Source organism: Castor canadensis, chromosome 7, assembly GCF_047511655.1.
Source record: "Castor canadensis chromosome 7, mCasCan1.hap1v2, whole genome shotgun sequence".
Lineage (NCBI taxonomy): Eukaryota > Metazoa > Chordata > Mammalia > Rodentia > Castoridae > Castor > Castor canadensis.
This window is the reverse complement of record NC_133392.1, coordinates 122922779-122947032: the sequence shown is the minus strand read 5'-3', so window position 1 is coordinate 122947032 and position 24254 is coordinate 122922779. Positions and strand designations below refer to the sequence as shown.

Below are 24254 nucleotides of genomic sequence, written 5' to 3'. Positions count from 1 at the left end.
AGGGAGATGCAACACTTGCCTGGGGAAACTGGAAAGCTGACAAAGAGGCCAAACAAGCAGCCCTTGCAAGGGGACCAGCCCCAACTGTCCCGATGGCTGCCTTGTTCCCATGCCCCTTAGCTGAATGGGACCCACTGTACATACCACAAGAACAGGCTTGGTTTGAGACTGAGGAGGGAAATTTTCTACCAGACAGTGGTGGAAGTTTGCCAATGGCTGTGTTACCATACCTAACTCACTGGCTCCTACATTTGTCAGGCAGTTCCATGAAGGAACTCATTCAAGGTGAACAGCCCTCGAGATCATCCTGGCCCAGCACTTCTACATCCCCAAACTCTCCAGCATAAGTAAAGCAGTATGTGAAAGATGTAGCCTATGTGCCAAAAACAATCCCAGGTGAGGACCCAGAGGACCTCCCCAGGCACAAAGGGTTGGTGGAGCTCCTCTTGAAAACTTCACTGAAATGCTGCGAACTCAAGATGCAAATATCTCTTGGTGTTTGTCTGTACCTTCTTAGGGTGGGTGGAAGCCTTCCCCACGTGCACTGAAAAGTCCCGGGAGGTTGACAGATGTCTGCTAAAGGAAAGCATCCCTCAGTTTAGAATACCTTTGTCTACTGGGTCGGATAATGGGCCAGCCTTTGTGGCCAAGATAGTACAGCTATAGCTAAGGGCTTAGGAATCACCTGGAAGATGCATACAGCCTACCACCCCCAGAGTTCAGGAAAAGTAGAACGCATGAATAGAACACTAAAATTACAGTTGGGAAAACTGTCAGGAGACCTGTCTGCAGTGGGATTAATTACTACCGATAGCATTACTGAGGATTAGGTCTAGTCCCATGAAGCATACAGGGCTCTCACTCCGTGAAGTCCTTTATGGATGCCAACCCCCATTAATCAAGGGTATAGAGGGGGACCTCAAAGAAATAAGTAACCTCACTTTGAGGCAACAGATGCAGGCCCTCGAGCTGACTCTCTCAAAGATCAATGGCTGGGTCTGGGAGAGGCTTCCTGTCAGCCTGACAACTCCCACGCACCCTTACAGGCCAGGGCATGCCATCTGGGTAAAAGAATGGAATGTCCAACAGTTAAAGCCCCATTGGAGAGGCCCTTTTGTCGTTTTGTCTATCCCCACCGCAGTTAAAGTAGCAGAGATTGCTCCTTGGATCTACCACAGCCGAGTAAAGCCAGCATCTCTCGAGTGGGAGTGCATCCCTTCAAGGTCATCCTCCAGAATGTCTGTGCCCTTCCTCGGCAGGACCCTGCTTCCTGGGAAACAACAGAGGACCACGGACAGTGGAACAGCCTTTCTCTAGTCACTCTGAAAGCTGACTAGTCTATGCATGACAGAAGCTTCAGGAGTCATCTTCTTCCCTCTCCAGAGACGTGTCTTTTCCATGTTTTCCTTTCGTTGAATTTAATCAGTCCCTTGCTGGGGAACCTCCAGATCTCAAACTGTGACCTGTGTATGCATACCACTCGGGCAGGAAGTGTTGTCACTAGGACTTTGCTTTTCTATACACTACTGTTGTGCAGGCACTGTCATTGGGTCAAGCACCCACAACTGTATCATCTATTTAGTGTGCTCCCATGGTAATCAGTATGTCTGCTTAGCATGCTGCTTCAACCCCACCTACAGCCCTCAGGAGTAATGGCTGGAGGTCTGGAGATTTGACAGCACTTTCTAGAGGGGAATTAGGGACCTCATTAACCACACCCAGGTGTGCAATCCTGATAAACCCATGTCAGTGTTTTCTGATGTATGTGTGGTCATAGACCAGGGTGGATATGGAAGTATAGGCTGTGGCTGTGGAGGCTTAGCCTGGAAGAAAGCTTATATGTTAAATGATAAATACATGTGCCCGGACCCACACGGCAGGTCATGTGGTGGCACAGGTTGGCATTATTGCACTTACTGGAGTTGTGTCTCATGGACTACTGGGCAGACAGTAGGACACTCGGCTCCTCCACAAGGGAATACCCATACCTGACTTTACCCTTGGCAACTGTAATCCTGTAAATTTTACTATACTTAAGCCCTCAGATTGGGAACAGGGACGTATGATTGGTATCAAGATAAATGGAAAGGGGTATAATCCCCAGACCCTACTGCACCTCAAGTTAGTAACTATCAACCACAAGAGTAAGTCCTTCATTCCTTTTATGAGGAAATGAAAAGGGAGTTCCCTGTAACTGACAAGACCAAAAACTTGTTCCTCTCATTGGTTGAGTCTATAGCCAGCCATGTTGGAGGAACCAACATGGGAGACCACTGGCCATGGGAAGCAAGGGAGCTAGATCCACGGCTGCCCTTTAATGAGAACACCTTCCTGAATCCCTGGAAAAGCATCTGGCTCCTAAAAACTTCTATCATTAGGAATTACTGTATCTCCTGCCCAAAAGGCTGGTTCTCTACCCTGATAGGGGATTGAACTTGTTTAGTACAAATGTTTTTTACAATGACACTGCGCAAAAGACAAAATGGTGAGGAGCTCCAAACCACAAAAAACCCCAGCCCCACCCACTGGCCAACTTCTCTAATCTCTGGAAAGCTTGGAACAATACTACCACAAACACAAATTGGCAGGTGCCCAGGGGGCTGTACTGGATCTGTGGGAAGCAAGCTTATATGGTGCTACCTAGCAGCTGGTTTGAGTCTTCTGTACTAGGCTCAATTAGGCCATCCTCCTTCTTGCTTCCCTTCAGGCAAGGTGAAAAACTGGGAGTCCCCACAGATGAAGAAAAAATAAGTAGACAAAAATGGGGTGCCTCCTGCACATCCATGTTTATTGTGGCACTATTCACAATAGCCAAGTTATGGAAACAGCCAAGATGCCCCAGCACTGACGAATGGATTAAGACAATGTGGTATCTATACACAATGGAATATTATGCAGCCATGAAGAAGAACGAAATGTTATCATTTGCTGGTAAATGGATGGAGTTGGAGAACATCATTCTGAGTGAGGTTAGCCTGGCCCAAAAAACCAAAAATCGTATGTTCTCCCTCATATGTGGACATTAGATCAAGGGCAAACACAACAAGGGGATTGGACTATGAGCACATGATAAAAGCGAGAGCACACAAGGGAGGGGTGAGGATAGGTAAGACACCTAAAAAACTAGCTAGCATTTGTTGCCCTTAACGCAGAGAAACTAAAGCAGATACCTTAAAGCAACTGAGGCCAATAGGAAAAGGGGAACAGGTACTAGAGAAAAGGTTAGATCAAAAAGAATTAACCTAGAAGGTAACACCCACGCACAGGAAATCAATGTGAGTCAATGCCCTGTATAGCTATCCTTATCTCAACCAGCAAAAGCCCTTGTTCCTTCCTATTATTGCTTATACTCTCTCTACAACAAAGTTAGAAATAAGGGCAAAATAGTTTCTGCTGGGTATTGAGGGGGGGAGAGGGAGGGGGCAGAGTGGGTGGTAAGGGAGGGGGTGGGGGCAGGGGGGAGAAATGAACCAAGCCTTGTATGCACATATGAATAATAAAAGAAAAATGAAAAAAAAAATGGGGTGCCTTACAAATTGGCATTTGGGAAGATAACAAATGGCCTTCCGAGTGACTCATCCAGTACTATAGTCCTGCCCGTTGGGCAGAAGATAGGTCCTGGGGCTATCACACCACTACATATCTATGTGTATATATGTGAGTATACATACATACATATATATATATATATATATGTGCTCAACCACATTATCAGGCTGCAGGCTATTGTTGAAATCATAACTAATGAAACTGCAAGAGCTCTCAATTTGCTGGCAAAACAAAGCACTAAATTGTGCAATGCTATCTACCAAAACCACTTAGAGAGTCTGTGGAAAACTTAACCTAAGCAACTGCTACTTACAGACTGATGATGAAGGGAAAGTCATAGAAGAAATCAAAAGACAGAATGAGGAAGATTGTCCAGATCCCCATCCAGACTTGGTGAGGATGGAATCCCAATGACCTGTTTGGAGGATGGTTCTCTGCCTTGGGCAGATTCAAATACCTGATAGGGGAGATAGGACTTGTCCTGGAAGCATGCTTAATATTACCCTGCCTGGTTTCCCTGGTATTGCAGTCTGTCAGGACGATTATGGAGGCCACTTATAGAAAGGAAAACAGCCATGCATGTAATGATGCTATGGAAATATAAACCCCTAGATCAAGATGATGTTCCTTGACCCTAGGTGGGTCCGAGCATCAAAGGGGGAAATGGAGCAGGAACGAGGACCAGAAAAGAAACAGACAAGTCTATTTTCTGATAACGTAGCAGGGGGGAAGAGATGGCATAACAGAAAGATAAAACTTAAAGAATCTAAACATGAAGAAGAACTAGTTGAAAAAAAAATAAAAATAAACATGAAGAAGGTCACGTAGCACTGGGGTGGAGGGGGGAAGTAACCAATAGAATTGCATGCTACCATATATGGGTTAAACTTTGCTTTTTGCTTCTGTAACCTGTTTGCAAGGGTATATAAGGCAAACCCTCTTTGTTCTTAGGGCTCTGTCTTTGGATTGAAGTCACTGAGTCTGTGTGGCACAATAAAGCATTGCTTCCTGCTTAATTGTCTCAGTGTCCCATGTCTGTTCAGGATTCCATAACACTATTATCACTTCTCATCTATTTTCTATTGATTGAGTTTTCTCAGGATTAAAACTTGTACTTTCCTGCTTCTTGCATGCTTTGATAATTTTTTATTGGGTCCAAACGCTGTGACTTTTTTTACTTTCAGGTTTTAGATATCTCTTTATATTTAAAGAGAGCTTTGCTCTGAAGTTGTTGGAAATAATTGATTTTTTGAGGCTCCCTTTTAAGTTCTGTTAGGCATTACCAGAGAAATATTTAGTATTAGGGCTATTTTCCCTTTACTTCTAAAGCTAGTACTCTGGGATGCCCCTATTCATTTAAGATGCTCCACTTATTATGAAGGGCTTTCATTCAGCTGGTGGGAATAAGAAATATTCATTGCTTTCCGTGACTTACGGAGATATTTTACTTCATAAACATTTTCCACTTGCTTTTATAATTTTTCTTCATTTTCATGAACAGATCAAATCAGCTTTTAAAATTTTTCTTCATTTTCATGAACAGATCAAATCAAAGAATTATAACCATCTGCGAAGTGCCTGGAAAAAACAAATTTCAGGCAAAGAATCTGAGAAATGTATACAATAACCATGTCTTAGAAGCATGGTAAAGCCCTTGAGGAATACTTCAGGAAAGAAATTCTTCCAACTTATTCAACCTGAAAGGTTCTAAAATAAGTTAATGAAAACCAAATACTTCATTCCACATAAAAATATATTGCATCTTACAACCTTGAGAAAAATGGTAATTTGTTTCTTTTTTCCTTTTTCTGTTTTAAATTTCCTTTCAAAAAGGTAATATAATAATCTTCAGTGGAGTCAAGGTTATCTGTTGTCTTTTTCTTTGTACTAAACTCTACATTAAACAGTTATAATGGACAGATGAACAAATGGATGGATGGATGGATGAAAGCAATTTTAAATGTGGCAGAGCAGATTTGGAATCAGATTAGAGTTTGAATTTACAAACTGGTAACCTAAAGCAAATTATTCCACCTCTTTACATATTAACAACAAAGTGACAAAATTAATGCCTTCTTATGAGATTATGAAAATTAAATGAGATCAATTCAGAAGCAAGATCATAGTAGAAGGGCTGCGATGTAGCTCGGAGGTACAGTGCTTGCCTAGCATGCGTGAGGCCCTGGGTTCGATCCCAGCACCAAAAAAGAAAAGACAAAAAAAAAAAACCTCTCCCCAAGATCACAGCAGAAACTCAATGAGTACCCTTCTCACTTTCCCTTTCCTCCATTTAATATAAAAATTTCTACTAGCCAGGCGTGGTGGTGCACAACTATTCCGGCACATAGGGGAAAGTGCAGGACCCTATCTGAAAAACAAACTAAAAACAAGACAACTGGGGAATGGCTCAAGTAGTACAGTGCTTGCCTAGCAAGTATGAGGCCCTGAGTTCAATCCCGAGTATCATTTTTAAAAAGTTTTCTTTATAATTTATCAGCTTTTACAAATATTATGAACTAATATAAGATATCGTCAATGCAACTAATTATTCACATTCACGTGAGTATGTACTATGGTTACAGTCTGCTGTAACAAAGTGAATGTTTAAAACATTAAAAACCAGTAGACAGAAAAATATGGAAGTATTTAAGAGTATATTGTATGTTTCTCTACTTTTGTTTTTCATTAATAACATCTGTATGAAAACAATTTGAATCTGTGTCCTTGTAATCCATCTACTTACTTTCTCCTGAAAAGAACAATTCTGCTTTAAATGGTTAAGATTCACCTGCAAGCCAAAATTTATTGTTTTCAGGAAAAGGCAACAGAAGCCATGCAAAGGGGAAAAAAGAAAAAAGAAAAGGGAGTTAGGGGACAGGAATTAAAGAATGAAAAGATCAATTGTTTTAATTCTAAGCTTATTTATTATTAATAATGTACCATATTTCCCAAAATTTATGCCTCATTAAAACCAACTGTTACAGCCAGTTAACAATCACATGATTTTTAGTGTTAGAAGCAGATCTCTTCGAATAATTCTTCAAGCATCCTTACAATTCCAAAGCACCTAATTTTCATTCTTTCCATGAATGGGAAGAACAATAATACTTACATTTGAGTAATATATAGAAAATTCAAAACTTAGTTATCACATATCCGTTATAGCTATTATATATTATATTCCTTATTACAGACTTTAAAAGCTCATAATTTGATAAGGGAAATATCACCAAGAAAGATGGGAGGAAGGAAGTAGTACAGGAAAATATGAGAAGAAAGGAGAAGCAAAGAAAAATGCACTCAGCTTAGAAAACTAAAAATTACTCAGTTTATTAAGACACAAATTTATATCCGAGAAAAAACTGAAAATGAAACTGAAAAATTAGGAAAAATGAACAAAAAGGGTAATTCACTAGCCATCCCCATATTATGAGAAAATTGAGATGTATCCAAAAGATAATCAGAAGCAGAGCATTTAAAGGACCTAAGGATCAACAAAAGAGAATTATTACTGTTAATGTTTCAATGGTGAGGACAACATGATTTCAAAAATGCCACCAACTTCAGAAAGATAGAGACAGAAGGGCTTGAGCAGCAACTGCATAAGTCACTACCATGGACAGCAAAACAGCCAGCATGGTGTACTACAGTGTTATCTACAGTGGTATCCTCACCTCTCCAACATCATATTTATCTGAGATGCTTGTTAAACACACAGGTTTTATACTCTGCCTCATTCAACTGAAATTAGATTTTCTCTAGGAAATATGGCTCTAGAATCTACATTATACTAAACATACCATGTGCTGCTTACATTGATAAAGGTTTAAGAACCAAAAATACGGAGGGAAGAGAACTTGCCCACCACCCTGATCCCTACCTAGATATTCTCAGGTAAACCACTTTGTTTAACTCAGTATAAGTTTGGTGGTTGTTCAAAAGGGTTACTGAATTATACTATTTTAAATTTTACCAAGCTTAGTGTGTTCTTCTTTTCTACATCATCTACACAGATGCTCCCCTGGCAATGTGTAGTAAAAAAAAGAAATGACATCTACCACTTCTAACAGTAAGTTGCCATATATAACTCTATACTGATGCAATCTGTTCACATGCCCGTGAATGTTTGTAAGTACCAAATAGTGCCACAGTGCATGTACACACTTTGTCAAATAGTAGTGTCACGTTAGAAAATGTGACTAGTCAATCACTGACCCAGTTTCAGTTTCTTAAATAACATTCCTTAAGAGTTTTCCTAAAACTGTAAGTTTTTCTTAAAAAACAAAAACTTGCCAGAATGGTGGTACACTCCTGTAATCCCAGCACTCAGGAGGCTGAGGTAAGAGGATCCCGACTCCAAGCCCAAACTGGGCTACATGGCGAACTCTGTCTCTTAAAAAAAAAAAAAAAGAAAGAAAGAAAGAAAAGAAAAAGAAAAAGAAAAATAAAAATGAACTAGCCATAGTAGGAATTGAATTATGACAAGCTTACATTAAGTTTACATACATTTCCTTCATACAAGTTGTGCATGCAATTCAAGACAAATACCAGAAATGAAATATGCTACTATTAGTAAATTAGGAGAGTCAGCCTTAAAATTTTCTAAATATTTTGACACTAAATTTTTAATCACCTCTAAAAACACTTAAAAAAATGTTTCTGATGAGCCAGGCATGGGACCTGTAGTCCCAACTACTCGTGAATCTGAACAGGATAATCACATAAGCCCAGAAATTTGAGACCAGTGTGAATAACACAGCAAGACCCTGTATCAAAAAAAAAAAAACAGGCACAGTGTCTCACATGCCTGGAGATCAGGAGGGTTGTGGTTTAAGAACAGCCCAGACAAAAAGTTCATGAGACCCCATCTCGACCAACAGCTGGACACAACAGCACATGTCTGTCATCCCCAGCTAAGGGGGGATGTATAAATAAGAGGATCGCAGTCCAGGTTGGCTCTGGGCATAAAGTGAGACCCTATCTCAAAAATAACCAAAGTCAAAAGGGCTGAAGGTGTGCCTCAAGTTAGTAGAGTGCCTACTTAGTAAGTGAGGCCCTGCTCACTTTTAGTATCCCCAAAAGAAAAAAGAAAGAAAGAAAGAAAAGCTTCTGTGGCACTTATCACATAGTATTATAATTGCCTATCTATGTGTCTCTATTCCCTCCTAGACTGTAAACTTCATTAGTGCAGGGATTATGATTATGGTCAATGTTATAACTTGGGTACATAGCAAATTGCCTGGCACATAGTAAACCACACAACTACTTGTTAAAAAGAATGGGTCCATGGATTTTATACATTTCTTATGCATTTCTTAGATGTTTTAGACACCTTAATTCATAATCCTTTCATCATCCTTACATGAAAGTAGCATATCCAAATTGCTCAGTTACTTGATAACAAAACCAGAATCTGAATATAGCACCACAACACCAACATACTCAATCATTTCACAACCTTACAAATTCCATCAAGGTACTAACATCAAAAGAAGAGAATCTATAGCAGCCTCAGAAAGGCTTGGGTTGCTCCAAATTTCATCTAAACAATAAATTGTCAGTAGCAGGAAATAAATATCAATCAAAATCATCATAGTAATATGTACCTTTGTTAAGTTTCTAATAAATAATCTCTTTATGTAATATAAAAAGAATCAATTATTACTACATGGAATAATTCCTATGAAGATATCTTAAAGATACTAACAGATAACACTGACAGAAATGATGGCATGAATATCTAAACACTAGATATAGAACAGGAATTTTCTAGCCTAACTACACTATCTCCCAAACCAATCCTGATGGATTGTTCTGCTTCCATGCTCACTAATTCTATTCTGATTACCAAACTGGTTTCTCTAATATACTAATAACAGGAAAAGGATGTTGTGAATAATGATTACAAGTACTGCACTGAACGTAAAAGCATCCATCACTTTGTAAATTAATATTCTGGTTAATAAATCAGTCTCCTAAATCTGTTGCTGAGTCAATTTCTATGAACATTATCACTGATGAGTAACATTTTAAATATCAAATATAAAGCAAAGGACCAGACCATGGATTCCTAAGCAGGAAGTCTACCTCTCGTTATTTGAGCCATATTTCACAGAAATATCAAGATCTGGTATTCACAGATATGATTTTCTTCTGGGGCTGCTCCCCTTGACTAGTATATGGCAACCTCCTCCAAATGTCTCTACAAGGTCTTCCCTCTGTCTCCTAATCTCATTTTTCCCCTCTACTCTTTTTCTGAGCATTAATTCTATGAATATGTGCAATTTGTGCAAGTTCAACAAACTACACTCTTATTTATGTTTTTTCTTATCACAATACTAAACCCTTACAAAGTTAGCTTTAGTTAATGACAAACTATGATTATGCTAAGGTTAAGCTGTGGATCATGCTGAAACATGTCAACTATCTAGTAAGGGAACCCTACTCAGAGTCCAACATGCATATTACAGTGTACTTTTATTATGTACCATCTTTGCACAGAATATTTTTCTGAAATACTGAAAATATTAGTTCTATTTTACAGTGGCCTCAAAATGAAAGCCAACTTCTACTATTAACAACAGAAGTAAATACAAAATGAAGGGATCTATGAAAGTAATATGGAAATCTAGCCATATACAGAGAAAAGTATATCAAGAATCTACAATTGTGGAATGGCTCAAGTGGTAGAGCGCCTATCAAACAAGCATGAAGCTCAGAGTTCAAACCCCAGTACCACCACAAAAAAAAAAAAAAAGGGAAAGAATTTACAATTAACTGTTTGAATCCTTGCTTTTAATTTTTGGGTATAAAGTAAAATTGCCAGGTCAATAGTAATTCTATGTTTAATTTTTGAGGATACATAGGCATTTGTCATATATTTGTTTTGTAGTGCATGACCTTATAAATTTACTTATTTATGACTTGTTTTCTTTATTCCCTACCCATTATTTAATTTATTCTCCATGTCAAAGCATTCCCAAAGTACAGTTGCTTTTATTGACAGTGCTGTTAATACTTGACATTTTTTCTCGGGTTCTGAGGATTGAATGCAAGGCTTTGGCGTGCTAGGGAAACACTAGCACTAAGCTACATATGTCCCCAGCCTACATTAATACTTGAGAATAAAAACATTATGTATTTTTTTTTTGGCAATACTGGGGTTTGAACTCAAGACCCTGCACTTGCTAGGCAGGCATTCTACCGCTTGAGCCGTGCCTCCAATTCTTTTTGCTCTGGTTGAGTCAAGTTCTCATTTTTTTGCCCTGGCTGGCCTGGACCAGGATCCTCCTACTTATGCTTCCCACATAGGAATGACAGCCACCATGCCTAGTTTTTTATGTTGAAACAAGGTTTTGCTAACTTTTTGCCCAGGCTGGCCTCAAACTGCAATCCTCCTAATCTCTACTTCCCATGTAGCTAGGACCATAGGCATGAGCCACAAGCATCTGGCTTCAATGTGGCCTTTTGAGACCATCAAAAGATACAGTAAAAATGAAATGTATAAGGCTGCTGCCAGTGTAATCTGGCATACTGTTTTATGGTGAACTGGCTTTTTTAAATTTATACAAGGTTAGACTCTAAAATAACAATACAAAAAAGTACAGTATGACAAATACATAAGCCAGTAACATGGTCATTTACTACCATTATCAGTTATTGTGCACCATACATATTTGTGCTCTTTTTTATGCAACTGACAACACTGTATGTTTGTTTACACCAGCATCACCAAAAAACTGAGTAATGCTTTACACTATGACATTATGACAGTTACGGCATCACTAGGCCTGGAATTATTTTATTATATTATATATTAATATATTAATTTTAATTTTATAGGGTCACCACTGTATATACAGTTAGTTGTCCAAAACATCATTAATGGCGCATGACTATTACAATTACACAAATTTTATCTTGGAAAGTTAAGAAAAGATACTTAAGCAATAATTATACATGTTTTACCGAGTTTATGTGAACTGAAACATTTGTTGGACTGGCAAAATTGTATAAATCAAAACAGAGAAACGTTTTGGTAAATTTTACATTGTTGGTAGTACATCTTTTTATTAAGAAAGACTACAGAACAGATTTGTTTTAAGAGCTTATTCTCCTTTCTATCCACAAGAGGGAGCAAGCATTTAACATATCTTGGGAATTTCATTACACACTTGTTTTCGCACAAGATTTTCAGGGAACAATAGTCAGAAAAAATAATAAAACTATCAAAAAAGTATATCTACCATATAGCAGGCATAGTGACAGAGTCTGGTAATATAGTGGGCGAAAGATATAGTCTGGAAATACAGTGGGTGAAATATATGGCTCCTATACTCAGGTTTTGCAATACTCTGGGAAATAAATTACATCTAGAAATTTAGAGGGTTTTTGTTGTTGTTGTTGTTGAATTTTTGGTTATTGGTATTGATGGTGGTGGTGGTGGTGGTTTTTTGAGACAGGATCTCATTATGTAGCTCAGCTGGCCTTGAACTAGTGGTCTGCCTGCCTCGGCCTCTAAGTGCTAGGATTACAGGTGTAAGCCATCCCTCCCAACTAGAAGGTTTTTCATAATATTGCTATAAATTATAAGTATTTAGTCTGGCCAGAAACTACAAATATGATGTGAAGATTAAGTAAATTATTAGTAATCACAATCTAATGTTCTAAAAGGTATATAACATGTGCCAGGCAATTTACTATATAAAGAATCACAACAGGATCTAGATGCCAGTATCTTCCCTTTTCTCAGAATGGACGCCAATGATCTAACCCACCTGTTTTTATTTAGCTTAATCACAATGCTAACAAATTAACATTTACCTAAGAGAATTTAGGGCTTCAGTTATTAACATATTAGCATTTCAGGGGAAGGACAGCTTTAAAATATATTGGAAAGTAGTAAAATCATAACTCCAACATGAAAACTCTCAGTCAAAACCCATTTGTGACATCTGAAAATGGTTATTCTTATGACATAAAGAGGATTCTAAAAGGGCATAATGAACTAGGTAAGGGACCTCAGAAGAGTTCTTCCAATTAGGCATGTTTATATAGAAGCAATGCATGGAGTGCAATACCATTCAGGAAGGTTTATTGGCAGGAAACAAGGTAGAGTTTTAAAAAAATGAGTGCACTGGAGGTGGAGGCAGGAGAGCCACAAGTCAGAGGCCAGCCTGGGCTATACAGTGAATTCCAGGCCATAGTGAGCCACACACGGGGGACCCTGTCTCAAAAATAAAAAAAATCAGTACTGAACTAAAGTAGAACTAGGAGACGACATAAAGGATCCAGGGTTAGAAAGCAGAAAAATAGTGAGCCAGAAATTTTTTTTCTGGTAATACTCTTTATCAAAGCCTACTATATCTAATATTAATCACACCAGCTTTGGTAAGATTAGGGTATACATGCATGGTACAACTTTTTTTTCCAACCTTTTATTTCCAACCTAATTGAGTCTTCATACTTTAAATGCTTCTCTTGTAAACAGTGAAGATGAGGTTTTCATTTTCATCTCTACCTTTTGATTACTGTTTAGCCTGTTTATATGTAATGTAACAGCTATATACATAGCTGAGTTTACATCTACCATCTTATATTTTTGTTTTCAATCTGTACCAATTGTTTCTTCAATTATTATCCTCAACTGCATTGTTTTTATTTCCTTTATTGGCTTTTAAACTATACATTTACTTAAAGTAGTTATGGGAGTTACAATATGCATCCATAACTTATCAGTCTACTGTGAATTAATATTAACACACCTCAGAGCTGGAGGTATGGCTCAAGTCGTAGAGCACCTGCCTAGCAAGCACAAAGCTCTGAGTTCAAACCCCAGTACCAAAAGGAAAAAATTAACACACCCCATATAATGTAAGAACCTTATAAAAGAAGTCATTTACTTCTTTCCTTTTTGCTTGTCATATATTTATACCTCTATATAATACATTTTTATACATACTCACATGTGACATTTCCAGTGCTATTCATTTCTTCCATAAATCCTCATTTTTCTACAACCTAAAGAACTTCCTTCAGCATTTTTAAAATATGCAGGGCTATTTGAGAACAAATTCTCTCAGATTTTATCTTCTAAAAATGTCTTCACCTTCAGTTCTGAAGGATAATTTTGCTGAATATAAAATTCTAGTTAGTTTTTTTTTCTTTCTACACTTAATAGACATCCCATTGTCTTCTAGATTCCACTATTTCTGATTAGAAATGGATCCCTTCATGGAATCTTAACATTTTCTTCCTGGGATTTTTGCAGTTTGACTATGATATGCCTACATGTGCTTTCTCTTTGTATTAAACCTATCTGGTGTTCACTGAGCTTCTTGAATCTGTAAATTTATGACTTTCATCAACTAGCTACAAAGAGGTACTAAAAAACCTCCCAATCTACACAGTCAACAGGAAATCTTTGGGGATGTTTTTCTTTCTTTTTGCTTTTTTTTAATTCATTTATTGATATGTACATACATTGTTTGGGCCATTTCTTCCCCCTACCCTCCCCCTCCTCCTACCATTCCCCCCCTCACTTCCAGGAAGAATCTGTTCTGCCCTTTTCTCCAATTTTGTTGAAGAGAAGACATAAGCAATAAGAAAGACATAGCATTTTTGCTAGTTGAGATAAGGATAGCTATACAGAGAGATTCTCAGCATTGCTCCCATGCACTAGTGTATTACAACCCAAATTGATTCATCTCTACCAGACCTCTTCACTACTTCCCAGTCACCCTCCCATATTGACCTCTGTCATTTTAAGGTTACTGTATTAGCTCCTCTGCGGTGGGCATATCACTTTCAATTTTTGGGTTTCCTACCTTTTCCTATTTCTTGAGGATGTTTTTCTTAATAGGAGGAATACTAGGAGAATTTCAAAGTAAGAAAATAAAACAGAAAAAAATTAAAAGAATTACAGACCTCTTATTTTGCTCTTACCAATTTATGTCTTATGTCAAAATAAATAAATAAATTTATAGAGATAATGGCCTATAAATCTTTTCTAGACGGTAAATGTGATCATTACAAGTCACAATGAAGTCATTATGAATAAACCATGCCAAAACATTCACATACATCACTTGATATATACTTTCTAAACCTGGATTTCAGGAAAGCAATGGAAACATTTCTCTTCTACTCTTAAAGGTAAGATACAAAAATAAAGACAAGGGCTCAAGCAGTAAAACACCTGCCTAGCAATCATGAAGCCTGAGTTCAAATTGTAGTACTACAAAAAAAGTTAAAGACAAATGCTTCTAGTCATATGTTATATTTGCAGTATGAGTATCTTCATTTAATGTCTATTTAATTTGCTTCTGTTCAATAAACACTGATAGTCTGACATTTGCTAGACAATGGATTAGGTACCAGCAATGCAGAGGTGATATGACATAGTTCCTAAATTACAGGGCACTCAATATTAGCTAACAGACTGATGTTCATTTATGTAGACAAATGACAGAAAATTACTTTCTTAAGTTTTTTTTACTGTAGTTCAGACTAGCCTTGAACACTTGATCCTTCTGCCTTAGCCTCCCAAGTGCTGGTATTACAGGCATGCACCACCAAACCCAATTTAAAATAACTACATTCTAATGACAAAATCTGGATCCAAAAAAAGGATAAACAAAACACCCCAATCACATCTTTCTTTTTTTTGTTTGTTTGTTTGCTTGAACTCAAAAACTTCACATTTGCTAGGCAAGAGCTCTACGTAGCACCACTCAAGCCACATTTTCATCCCTTTTTGCTCTGGTTATTTTGGAGATAGGGTCTCACTTTTTGCCCAGGCCAAGCTGGACCACAATATTCCTATTTTATGCTTCCCTCTGTAGCTGCAATGACAGGAACAAGTCACCACACTCTTTCTATTGAGATGGGGGTCTCACATCAACTTTTACCTAGGCTGGCCAGAACAGTGATCCTCCAATCTCAACCAACTATGTAGTATGGGATAACAGGCATGTACTTCTGAACCCAAGTAATGGTTGAGATGGAGTCTCGAGAACTATTTGCCAAGGCTGAGCTCAAACCATGATCCAATCTCAGCCTCCCAAATAGCTAGGATTATAGGTGTGAGCCACTGGCACCTAGCTATCTTTTCCTTCTTTTTTTTTCTGGGTTTGAACTCAGGGCCTTCACCTTGAGCCACCCACCAGCCCTTCTTTTGTGAAGGGTTTTATCAAGGCTAGGGTCTTACAAACTATTTGCCTGGGTTGGCTTCAAACCACGATCCTCCAGATCTCTGCCTCTTGAGTAGCTAGGATTACAGGCATGAGCCACTGCTCCTCAGCATTATCTTTTCCCTCTTATGTCAAGGAAATTTACTGGCTCTTAATTCAAGTTCAATTAACTAGTTCAGTTCAAATTAATATTCAGTGAGAATATACTATATACCAAGAAGTGTGTTAGGGATGAGGAATATCAAAAAATGTACATACTCACAAATTAGAGAGAAAGGCAAACTAGTATTTACAAAGTAATTTGATAGTGCAATAACATGCATTTATGAGAAAGAAAAATCACAGACAAGGGAGCAAGTAACTACCAGGGAAGACTTTATAGAAGATAATGCCTAAGCAGGTCTAAGACTGAGAGGCAAGCAATGAGAGAACTGATAAAGGCAAGAAGACATTAAATAATGTAAGTTCAAGAAAACTACAATAGATCCTTAGTACCAATGGTACATGGTTCTAAGGTTACTGCCACTGAGGAAAAACCAAGAATGCTCAGGATGCACAGAGTTTGGCACTCTAAAATTATTCAAACTTACCTATGGCATACATATAGTAGACCTGAGCATCCATAACTTGAAACCACATGGAATAGGCTACATTATCGTCACAAAAAATACTGCTAGGCACATTAATACTGCTTGTTAAAATGAGCTATTACTTTATGTTCTTTATCTCAAATACTGTGGATCCTTGATTCATTTTTCCCATAATGCCACCCAACTTCCACTAAAGACACGCTGTCTTTCAACAATTTGTAAAATTTCACTTTATCACTTAAATTAAGCACATTATGTACCTTTTTGGCCTGAGAAAATTACCATAACTTTTACCTTGTTTTGGGAGTGCACCATTTGCTTTTGGGGAAGCATATTTTCACAATATCAAGAGCAGGAAAACACTCAGCAGAACACACACGTTTTAAACACTGATGATAACTTAGGAATAACCAAGAGCTTCTCCACATCAAATGAGCTGCATAATGTGTACATGAAGAATTTAAAGTTTTTGTGTTTTAATTTCTTTTGATTTTTTTTACCACATTTGGTCAAAATCCATCTAATAAATCCACAAATAAGGCAAGCTTATATACAAGTACATCAGCCAGGCACAGTAGCTCTCGCCTATAATCTCAGCTAGTAAGGAGGCTGAGATCTAGAAAATCGGTCAGTCCAAGCATAAACAAGAGACTCTATCTGAAAAATAATTAAAGCAAAAAGGGCTGAGGTGTGGCTTAAGTGGTAGAGCACTTGCCTACCAAGCACAAGGCCCTGAGCTCAAACCCTAGTATCACCAAAAAAGAAAACTACAAGTATCAATGTATTACTCCCGTATAAGGTAGTTGGGGAAAATGAAAGCTATACATTTGTGTAGCTAATGAAGCTACACAAAGAGCTTCATTAGCAATACCAATAGATTTGACCTTCATCCTATATAAGCAATTGAATATAGAGTTCAAGACAGAGGACAGGAGCTAAGGTGTGATAGTATACACCTGTAATCCCAGTACTCAGGACAGAACATGAGTTTGAGGCCAGCCTCAGCTACATAGAGTTCTGGGCAACATGGGTCTGCCTCAAAATAAGAAAAAAATATAAAAAATAAGAGTGGGGTAGGTAGAAATGAGATAAGCAGAAATGAGACTACCTCCATATGTTAGGTAGTTAAAACCATGGAAAGGATAACTATTCAGAAACCACATGAGATTGGGTAGGGTTGAAAGGAAAAGGATAAGACAGACCCTTAAGATACATTAGCACATAAGAGAATTATGAGAAGAGAAATATGGAATCATATAGAATAGAACATAGAATTAATAGATGGTATTTTAAAAGTGGGAGAAGACTGAAGTTTATAAACTGGAAAATGGTTCAAAAGAGGGAGTCAGTAGAAAAAGAGATGCAGAAGCCAAGGAAATATGAGAATACTTGATAAAAAAAGGTCCTAGAGAGATGATTAAAGAAGAGGTAGAAGGATGAATGTTAACAAAATCAAGTTCTTCATTGAACTGGACAATTTCAAATGGTTAAATTTAATATGAAGGAAACATGAGGTGGGGCATGGTAGCACACATTCTAATCCCAGCACTCAAGAGGCTGAGGCAGGAGGATCTCAAGTTGAAGGTCACCCTGTGCTACATGGGGAATACAGCTGAGACCCTACTCAAAAAAAGACAAAAATCAGGGAAGTATGCTGCAACTTTTGGAGTTCTCTCCAAAACTCACATTGGAGTTTAATCCCCATTGTGAGATATTAAGAGGATGGAAATTTTTTCCAACTGTGGACATTTTTAGAAATGAGGGCTTTGGGAGGTGACTATGATTAGAAAATGTCTTCTGGGTGGACCCTTCATGACTCAATACTAGTGGTTTTATAAGAAGAAAAGGAAACCAGAAAATACACAAAGGGATGTGTACTCTTCCTGTCTCTTGCCATGTGGTGCCATGCTTATGAATTAAAGACCATGATAGGCAACCCAGAAAGACACAACTGAGAGAAAGAGAGAGACTTCCTGAGATAAGGCCCCTCAACCTTGAACATACAGAACCATGAGCTAAAATAAACCACCTTTCTTTTAAATTTGATGGACTATTGGTATTGTGTTATTAGCAACAGAAAGCAGACTAATCCCAATGCCTTATTTACATAAGATTTTAAATTACAATCTACTCAATGTGTCAAAAGTGTAACATAACCCCAATAATAGTAACAAAATGTGCAAAACTAGGGAAACAGCCATTCTATTCTACTTCTATTCTGGGGCCTTGAGCCACACCTCCTGTCCTTTTTGCTTTAGTTATTTTGCTGATAGGGTCTCATGCTTTTTGCCTCAGCCAGTTTTAGACCACCATACTCTTACCTATATCTACCATATAGCTGGGATTAAAGACCTGAGCCACTACTCCTTGAAGAGAAATTCTCCTGATCTCCACAACCCAGGTAGCAGGGATCATAATCATGCAACACCACTCCTGTCCCCTTTACCTCAAACTCTTTGGAAATATTATGTTCACTCCCAAGATCACCTTTGCAGTGCATTATTAACATAGAAGCACATCCACCTTACAACTGTGGCCAATATAAGTACAATGCTTGATTCAATCAAGCAACATACACACACACACACACACACACACACACACACACACACGATTATGAAGAGTTACTGGTAACACAGTTGCCTTCGTGTGACAGTAAAAGAAATTCTGTATTAGGTCTACAGTAAATCAGAAAGTTACAAAGAGAAAACTTTTAGCCTTATTCTGCCTTACAAAGTAGTGATCTGCCAATCACCAAAACTGTTCAATGAAAATTGCATATGGGGTGAATGTGGCCAAAGTACATGATTTGTTGTATGGAAATATCACACTGAAACCACTTTATACAATTAAAAGACAGAAAAAAGTTGACTGTGAGAAAAGATGAGTGAAGATTTCAGTTCTGTGACTTTGTACCCCAAGATTTATAGTTTTACCAGCCATCTGACAACTCTTCTGTCATTCTACATATCCAGTAATATAGGTTCAAGTTACATATGGATGTATACATATTAACCATTTGAACCAAATTCTATATTCCTGTATTGTTATTCTATACTGTAATTATTTACTATGAGGATTATAAACATTGACCTTCATTAATTGGGTTTTTTTTTTCTCTCTCCTTCTTTTTTCCTTTTTTCTACAATACTGGGGTTTGAACCTAGGGTACCTTGCTGAGCAGGCACTCTATCACTTAAGCCATGCACCAGTCCTTTTAGCTTTATTTTTCAGATGAGGTCTCATACTTTTTGCTTGGACTGGCTTCAGACTATTATCTTAGTATCTACATCTCCCACATAACAGAATAAGATGGAGTCTGGCTAACATTTTGCCCAGGCTGGCCTCAAACTTTGATCTTCTCAATCACCTCCCGAGTACCTGGGATTATAGGTTTGAGCCACTGCACCAGCCTTCTCCTCTTTGTAATCCCTATCCATCTGTACCTTAGTACATAAGGTATTCCATATCCATGTGTTCTGCATCCACAGATTCAACCAACCCAGGACTGAAAATATTATTTTAAAATTGCATCTTTATTGAATATGTTCAGAATTTATCATTATTACCATAACAATATAACTTCTTAAATTACATTTGCATTATATTAGACAGTTTAAGTAATGTAGAAATGATTTAAAGTATACAGAAGATATACACAGGCTATATGTTTATAAAAGATGAGCATCCTCAGATTTTGGTATCCACAGGGGGATGAAGCTAAAACCAATCTCCCATGTAAACAAAGGAATGACTATATAATGAGTAGAACAGAGCAGATGTTGAATAAATTTTTGTCAAGTGAGTGAAAACATGAATGAAGATACTATCAGGTAACATGTACTTCTCATATTTCTCACAGCATCATACCACAACACATGTGAAGTCATCTAAATATCCACTGTGAACAACTCAATGTCCTGTATACCCTCAGCATATACTGAGTAATAAGAACTAAAGGCACTTTTTTTCATTAAATACTGCAATGTACTATCTCTGCCATATATCCATCTCTCTTATGTGACCACAATGCCAACCACGAGAGAGTTATGAGTAAATGCCTTGGTGAACAGCTCAGAAATTCCTAGCTGGGATTACTACAGCAAGGTGGAAAGCAGCTAAGAACCATGACCCTACAGTTTCATGCCTTCCCCATGGATGAGGAATAACAACTGCAAGATATCCCCTGGTCGGCAGGGAGTTCCTTGTAGCAACCTTCATGAAAATTTTCTAAAAACTCAATAGGAATACATATGGAACTGAGTCTTAGAGTCAGCAATGTATGTCACCACTGACCTTTCATCAAAGGATGATTCTGTATCCATATTAATTCAGGGTACCTTCAGGATCCAATCACTGGAAATGTCAAGGTTCTGCTATAAACACACATGCAAATATACCCATACACAATCTGCATAGATTATAAAAGAAAAATTCTTCTAGTAGACATGTTAAGAAAAAAAGTAGCTGTTTACTGGCACATTAATATTTTTATCTTGTAAAAGTGAGAGCACACAAGGAAGATATGAGGATAGGTAAGACACCAAAAAAATTAGTTAGCATTTGTTGCCCTCAACACAGAGAAACTAAAGCAGATACCTTAAAAGCAACTGAGGCCAATAGGAGAAGGGGACCAGGAACTACAGAAAAGGTGAGATCAAAAAGAATTAACCTAGAAGGTAACACACATGCACAGGAAATTAATGTGAGTCAACTCCCTATATAGCTATCCTTATCTCAACCAGCAAAAACCCTTGTTCCTTCCTATTATGGCTTATACTCTCTCTACAACAAAATTAGAAATAAGGGCAAAACAGTTTCTACTGGGTATTGAGGGGGTAGGGCAGGGGGGAGAAATATCCCAAGCCTTGTATGCACATATGAATAATAATAAAAAAAAGGACCAAAAATAGTTTCTGCCGAGTATCGAGGGGGTGGGGGGAGAGGGAGGGGGCAGGGTGGGTGGTAAGGGAGGAGGTGGGGGCAGGGGGGAGAAATGACCCAAGTATTGTACGCACATATGAATAATAAATAAATAAATAAAAATATTTTTATCTTGGCAAATGAAATTATTCCTGAATTATGGCTAGGATTCATGAGCTAACAAAATCTTTAACCTTAATTAAAAAATGTGCTTCATTTTGGCAAAAGCCACATTTACATATTTTCCATGCATGGGGGTAAACTAATAATTTACGCAGTATTTCCATTCTTAAAACAAATGAGCTATATTCAAACATTATTATCATATGCTGCTTTATTGGGATAGGAATTAAAAAATAAGAAGTCATTGCAAAACCAGATTGTCATCAATAAACACAAAATGATTTATCATCTAATTGTCCTTTTTCTCTTTGCTTAAAATATTTTTTGTACCTTTAAAAAAGAGAGAGAGAGAGCTGGAGGCATGGTAAAGTGCCTGCCTGGCAAGCTCAAAGCCCTGAGTTCAAATCCCAGTAGCACCAAAACAGGAAGGAAAGAAGGGAGGGAGGGAAAGAAAAATGCTTCTAGCACTTCATTGCCAAAATAACATTTGTCTTTGATTATTCATATTTAGTACATGAAATAAATTCCTTACAAGTTCCTACAGTCAGATATAGTAGCACATGCCTGTAGTCCCAGTTATTCAGGAGACTGCAATGGGAGAATCACTTGAGCCCACAACTTCAGAACTGGCCTGAGCAAACTAACAAGACTCTGAATCAAAAAAAAAAAAATTCTCTTCACTATTTCTGCAATCCTATCGTCCACTTACATACTAATAGATTATGTTTTTTAACTTATTAAAAGAAAATTTTCAATATATTAGTAGAGATAATAGTAAAATGAACAACCAAAAACACGACAGCCTCTTCAAAAATTACCAAATCATAGCCAATCTTATTCCACTCCTGCCAACCCTACCCCAAACCCCCCACAAATCATTCTGAAGTAAATTCCAGGTATCACATGATTTCACATGTAAATATTTCAGTATATATCTCTAAAAGCCAATGACTTTTTTTAAAAATCAATATATTTTCACACTTAAAAAATACAAATTATTTAATATCTTCAAATATCCATCCCGTCAGTATTGGGGGAATTATTTCTTTTTACATTTTTCCAATTAATCAGTAAACACTGTTTTCTTCTTCTAAAATACAATGTAGTTTTTGTTTTATTGGATTTTTGTTTTGTTTTCTGAGACAGGGTCTAGCCATATAGCCCAGGACAGCCTTGCACTCACTATGTAGCCCAGGCTGACCTCGAAATCTAAATTCTCACACAGAAATACACCACCATATCCAGCTTTACAATGCAGTCTATAACAAAGTCCATGTGTATCAACCTGAGACCACCTTGCTTTGGAGGCAACTCTATTACTTTTATTACTTTCGTCACAACACTATTACTTTTGGTTCAAGTTCCATTCCTAAGTATTATGAATATACCTAAAACTGACAGTACTTCCAGAAAAAAAAAGGCAAAATTACTTAGCATTAATATACATTTATACAATACAATAACTTATAGTCTCTGATAAATGTAATAGGAAGTTCTAAAAAAAAAATACTATTTACAACCAGGAATGGTAACACATGCCTATAACCTCAGCACTCAGGAGGCTAAAGCTAAAGAATTGAGAGTTCCAGCCCAGGCTGGGCTAAATAGCAAGACCCTGTCTCAAAAAAAAGAAAAAAAAGAAATACCACTAACATATACTCTCTTGCTGAAGTAGTCAGTAATCTCTACAGCCACTATTGCCACACACAACTTCAAGATAAAACAGTCAACAAACCCCAGTTTCTCCTCTTTTGACTTCATTTTTAGCCTCAGTCATCTCTGGAAAACCAGAAAAGGCTTGACTATTCTTTTCGTGTTCCAAAAAGCCATATGATAAGGTACTGGAATAAAAAAAAAATAACTGGATCCTCTTCCTAAACTGGCACACCTCAAGGACAGGTCATGTTCAGTTCCAGCACCAAGATCATGATGTCCAATGACAAGAAGCTAGACAAGTTCAAGTCAGGCATCTTCCAGACACTGCTTGAGGTGGAGATGAATGTGGAACTAAAGGCCTAGCCAAGGGATCTCCACAGGGTGGCCACAGATACTTAAGTTGGTAGTGGTCAAAAGCTATCATAAGTTTTATTCCAGTTCCTCAAATGAAATCTTTCCAGAAAAGCCAAGTCTGAATAGTGCATGGATTGGAGAAAAAGTTCAGTGGAAACAGTTAGTTTTTATTGCCCAGAGGAGAATTCTGTATAAGCCCATTCAAAAAAGCCATAAAAATAAGCAAATGTGTCCCAGAAGCCACATTCTGACAGCTGTGCACAACACAATTCTCAAGTGAATCTTCCCAAGTGAAAGAGGATCCATGTGAATATGGATGGTACCCGGTTCATATGGACAAAGCTCAGCAGAACAATGTGGAACACAAAGTTGAAATTTTTCTGGTGTCTATAAGAAGCTTACAGGCAAGGATGTTAATTTTGAATTCCCAGAGTTTCAGTAAACAAATATGATTAAATAATGTATAAGACAGAGGAAAAAAAAAACTGGATGTAGTTTAATTTTGTTTTCCTCAAAGGCAACACAGTATAGTGAGTAATTTTTTTAAATTTTCCCACTACTGGAGTCGTAACAGCAGAAAAAGGGAAACATGTTCGCCCCACTGGAAGAGAGGAGATGATCCAAAAAGAAGCAAGCCACATCTAAAATGTCTTAGAAATCCTACCCTATATTTAATTCATGCAAATTTTGTATATGTTTCATAACTGTGTTTAATGTTTTAAGAAAACCACACATTTCTTTTTCAATTATTCTAGTAAGTCAGCACTACAGGAAGACACGCACATTTATTCTGTAGTTTCCTTTGCTTATTTGTGAAATGAAGTCTCAGTATGTTGCTCAGGCTGGCCTCAAACTGCTGGGCTCAGGG

The 24254-nt window shown here is 37.6% G+C and overlaps 1 protein-coding gene and 1 pseudogene across 3 annotated transcripts in view; one reads left to right on the top strand and one right to left on the bottom strand.

The window, feature by feature from the left end:
- Faf1 (Fas associated factor 1) overlaps positions 1-24254 on the bottom strand; it is a 410583-nt gene that overhangs the window by 371420 nt on the left and 14909 nt on the right. The window contains exon 2 of one of the 3 annotated variants that reach the window (XM_074080174.1): positions 7843-7941. The exons of the other annotated variants lie outside the window; for them this stretch is intronic. The gene's annotated coding sequence lies outside the window, so the exon portion shown is untranslated. The remainder of the gene's footprint in view (positions 1-7842; positions 7942-24254) is intronic. 3 annotated transcript variants of the gene reach the window in all.
- LOC141424946 (small ribosomal subunit protein eS7-like) lies at positions 23223-23828 on the top strand (annotated as a pseudogene).